Raw genomic sequence first — 5,829 nt, 5'->3', positions numbered from 1 at the left:
GCGGGGTAAAACACCGTATTTTCGCAACCGTAATTTATTAATTTATTTATGAATATTTTATGATACGAAATTCGTAAATACAAATATAACTGAAGAAACAAATGATTAAATTCATAATAATTAACTCGCGATTCTTTAATAGCGAAGGTGATCGCGATAAATTTTGTAAAGCTAATATTTAATCGTTGACTTATCACATCGAATCTTCACACTCTTATTCGATATTTTTTTATATTTAATTAGCAATATTTATGAATATTATCTAACGAGAGGGATAGCGATAAAATTCTTTTGTTAAAACAATAATTTTGTATAAGAACGCGAAAACAACGTGAAAAGAACACGGAAAAAGCACGGCATTTTCGCAATCATAATTTGTTCATTTATTTTATGAATACGAGTATTCAGTTCCGCGCGATATGAAATTTATAAATAAATAAATCTAACGGAAAGCATATCATTAAATTTATAATAATTGACTCGCGATTCTATAACGAAAGCGTTCGTCAAATTTTGTAAAGTTTATATTCGATCATTAATTTAGCATCGAATTTTTACATTAATATTATATAATCGTTATACGTATACTTTCGGTAAATTTTCGTGTAATTTACATAAGAATGTATTCACGTAATTTACAATCGTAAATACAATTTCATGTAATATAATTATAGTTATAATTGTATTTTTTCAAAACTATGTCAATAATTAAAAATATCATTATTAAATTATAATTAATATACAATTATAACTATTTACAATTTACAAAATACAATTTATGATGTTATCAATATCAAATATATTAACTCGATTTATTCAAATGTTTAATAACATAAATAATTTGATATTAATAGCATTAATATTTGGACTTAATATTATAGCTATATATTAATTTACACATATATATGATATATTTTTAATTTTTAAAATATATCTTAAACATTTATAATTATACAATTTGCTTAATCTTCTTGAAAATAATTTTGATAATTTAAATTTCATTTTAAAACTTTTTTAAAACTAAATTCAATTTAATTTTTTAAAAATAATTTTAATTTATTACAAAGAATTACACGAAAGTATCCAAAATATATAAATAATATAAAATTTATTAAAAATTTCTACAAACGAGACTGATTAGCGATGATGAATTACGCGATATTTATTATTAATAATTGACATACAATAATAGAATTTAAGAATAGAAATTAGTTTTATATAAATAACGTTTAAACGTAAATAATCGTGATCAAAAGAGTCATTAATAAAATTATTGATCGTTTCTTTCGATTGTAGAGAAAAGTATTTGCATTACTGGCGCATTTTATGTAGGTTATCAATATTCAAAACGCGAAAAGATAGAGCAAGATTCGATTGTAAATCAATGATTTAAATACAAGATAAATGACGACTTAAAATTCGCGAGAAAAAATAATGAATAAATAAATCGATAATAGTAGTAATATTCGATTACGATATGCATAATTTTTGTAATACGATAATCGAAACCGCCAATAGAGCGCGACATAATTATTATCAAACAAATACGAAGATATTTCGATAGACATTTGAGATTTATAATATTTGCGAATTTTTAGAAGATAAATCACGATTTACAATTCGCGAGAAGACGCGACAAATAAATGAATCGACAATATTCGAAATATTTGATTGCGATATGTATAATTTTTATAATATAATCGGAGCCCCTAATAGACAGGCGCGATATAATTACTATCACACACAAGTGCGAAGATATTTCGATAGACATTTAAGATCTGTAATATTTGCGAATTTATTTGCGATTTATTTGCGATTAATACGCTATTTTATATAAATGTCGCGATTGAAGAAACGCATATTGAAAATACATATTACATCTTGCGCATGATTAATTCAATGAAATAAAATAAATCTTAAAACTTTACAATTTTAATATATAATTATTATATAATTAAAAAATCGTGTTATCACCACGTTTAATAGAGAATAACGGAACGAATGATTTTATCAACGTCCCTCTAATACTCTAACTACATATTTAATTCTAATTACTTTAATTACTCTAACTACTATATCTGTAACTATCAATGTAACAGTAGTTTAATAAGATTTAAATAATGTAAACAATCGCGATTAAAACAGTCATTAATAAAATTATCAATCGTCTTTTAAATAGTAGAAAAAAATATTTGCTCTACTCGCGCAGACTATTAACGACAACATTCAAAGACGGGGAAAGATAAACAAAGCTTCGATATAAGTCAGCGATTAAGTTAGGTAAATCGCGATTTAAAATTCGCGGGAAAACGCGACGAATAAATAAATTGATAATACACGGAATATTCGATATGTATAATTTTTATAATATAATAATCGCGAAGTTCTCAATAGATACGCGCGCAATGTAATTATGCTGTCACATATAAATGCGAAGATATATTTCGACAGACATTCGAGATCCGTAATATTTGCGAATATAAAATTCACTGTCCGATTTATTTGCGATTAATATGCAATTTTATATGAACGCCGCGATTGAAAATAACATACATATCTCGCGCATGACTAACTAAATAAGATAAAATGGAAAATTTTTATAATATGATAATCGAAATCATCAATAGACGCGCGCGCGACATAATTATTATCACTCAAATTATCACACAATTTGTAAATAATCGCGATTAAAACAGTCATTAAAAAAATTATCGATTGTTTTTTAAATAGTTGAAAAATATATTTGCACTATTATTAACGCATTTTGCGCGGACTATTAGAAACAATATTCAAAGACGTGAAAAGATAGACAAAGCTTCGATGTATAAGTCAACGATTAAATTATAAGATAATATTAAAATATAAGACACATCGCGATTTAAAATTCCCGAGAAAACGCGACAAATAAACAAATTGATAATATTCGGAATAACCGATTCCGCAATATTTATAATTTTTATAATATAATAATTGAAGCGCCCTCAATAGACACGCGCGCGATATAATTATTATCACACAAAGGCGAAGATATTTCGATAGACAATTTGAGGTCTGTAATGTCTGCGAATATATAATTCATCGACAGATTTACGTGCGAATTTTTATAAGATAAATCGCGATTTAAAATTTGCGATGAAACGCAACGAATAAATAAATCTATAATATTCAAAATAATCGATTGCGTATGAATTTTATAATATAATTCAACGCTATTTGATATGCGGATGACATACCGGTAATATTCGATAAAAAGAGGAGCAACCTTAAAAATGGAGAACGATTAACATCTTGTTTCTACATCAGATTTCGCAAGATCAATTTGCGAAGAAAAGTTAAGTATTCCATTGAACGTCGGGAACTTCACTGTAGGAGGGAACGAATCCCGGATCTTCCGGACTATTCCCAATAGCAATGATTTCAGTAATAAATCAACGACAATTATCCCTCGTCATTATTTTCAATTCACGAAATTGATATTCACGTCAGAAAACATGTTCTTCCATTACTAAGAAATATATTTCTTCATTGAAAATTAAATGGATATAGCAATTTTTTTATAGAAATGTGATTACGAACGATTATATTTATAAATAATAAAATCCATGCATCATTGAAGTTTGTAGTGAATGTGCGAATACAAATAGTTTTGGGGTACCGTTTGCGCGCGCGAGACGAATCGAACCCGATAACAGCAAGATTTAAAAAATTTCAATTCGAATAGTTTGCAAAATAAAATAAATCAAATAATTTTAAACAATTAATTCTAGATTAATTCTCTAGATTCTTATTCCTATAACGTTTAAATTAATAATTTTTTTTCTTTTAATCACCATCTTACTGATATAGGGGTACCCATTCGATTCGTCTCAAAATTTTTAAGTATTCGCACATTTTATGTAACATTCATGTATAATTTCGCGTATATATGATATATAATATTAATAAAAATTATAAAAATATTTTGGATACGTTAATTTGTGCATGTATTTTATTATACATATATATATAAAATGGTATATATCTAAAAACTAATATCCTAAAATGGCGATGGATGTCCAGTACCTGCAAATAGTTTCTTAAAAGAAACTAAAAACTAATATTAATATCCCCAGTACCTAGAAATAATTAATTAATAATTAATAAAATATATTCGTTCGTAATCATTTTTATCAAACAGTTAACAAAAACTATTACAATATGAAATTACTTGAAAAATAGATATTTATACACAACGCTATATCCATATTTAATCTACTATTAAATCTTTCTGGCATTAGACAATAATAATACCAATCCTAATAATGACAGAACATTTTTAACGAAGAAAAGAATAGATGCATTTCTCTCACATCTAAATATATATTATTTAAATTAATTCGACTTTAAAGAAGCGTATGGCGTTCGTCGTTGAATGACTACCGAAATCATTGCTGTCGGAAATTGCCAGGAAAACCTGGGATTAGTTCCATTCCTACAATAAAAATTTCCAATTTTTAACAGAGCACCGAACTAGACGTCGCGAATGGATCTTACAAGAACCGATGAGAAATAATTCTCCATAATGAAAATCGTTTCGACTCCTCGGCGGTACGAGTCACGCAACTTTCATTAAACGTTTATCTAACGAAAGGAACAACGATAACTCTTTTATTAATCTCGTATAAGAACACGAAAAGAACGCGGAAAAAACACGGTGTTTTCGCAACCGTAATTTATTAATTTATTTATGAATATTTTCCGATACGAAATTCGTAAATACACAAATATAACCGAAGAAACAAATTATTAAATTGATAATATTTAACTCGCGATTCTATAATATTGAAGGTGATCGTTTAATTTTATAAAGCTAATATTTAATCGTTGACTTAACACATCGAATCTTCACACTCTTATTCCATATTTCTTTATATTTAATTAGCGCAATATTCAGGAATATTATTTCACGAGAGGGACAGCGGTTAGATCTTTTATTAAAATGGCAATTTCGTCTAAGAATAGGGAAAGAATGCGGAAATAAATATGATATGTTTCCGTAATTTATTAATTTTACGAATATTTATTTCGGATACGAAATTCGTAAATACATAAATCGAATTGAAAGTAAATCGTTAAATCCGTATAATAATTGACTCGCAACTTCATAACATCGAAGACGATCGTTAAATTTTGTGAAGCTAAATACTTAATCGCTAACTTAACATCGACTCTTTATACTCTTATTCGATATTTTTTTACTTTTAATTAGCAATATTTGAGAATATTATTTGAGAGGGACGGCAATAAGATCCTTTATTAAAATGGCAATCTCGTCTAAAAACGCGAAAAGAACGCGGAAAAAGCACGGTATTTTCATAATCATAATTTATTTCATGAACATTCAGTTCCGCGCGATATGGAATTTATAAATAGATTTCGAATTTGTTAATGACTCTTTGATATGAAAATACAAACAGTTATTCTTTTATGAATATTTCAAAAATATATACTATAGAATCAAATATGTTAATTTAATGAATTACTATTATATAATCATTACATATACTTTGGATAATTTTTCGTGTAATTTGCATAAGAATGTATCCATGATATTTCTTAAACATTAATAATTATATGTACAGTTTTCTTAATATTCCTGAAAAAAATAATTTTAATAATTTAGATTTTATTTTTAAAGCATTTTTAAAAATAAATTCAATTTCATTTTTTAAACTGAAATAAAGCCAAATTACAAATTTCTATATATTGTATTAGAGTGCTAACACAGCCATATTTCATATGGTAAAATATAAAACAAGAGCAACCGTTTATAATTGGGTAGAATTTATG

This window comes from Camponotus vicinus, unplaced genomic scaffold (assembly GCF_025532165.1).
Source record: "Camponotus vicinus isolate PSW18456_S1 unplaced genomic scaffold, iyCamVici1.0 SCAF_9, whole genome shotgun sequence".
Taxonomy (NCBI): domain Eukaryota; kingdom Metazoa; phylum Arthropoda; class Insecta; order Hymenoptera; family Formicidae; genus Camponotus; species Camponotus vicinus.
The sequence above is the reverse complement of the archived record's forward strand: the minus strand, read 5'-3'. Positions refer to the sequence as shown.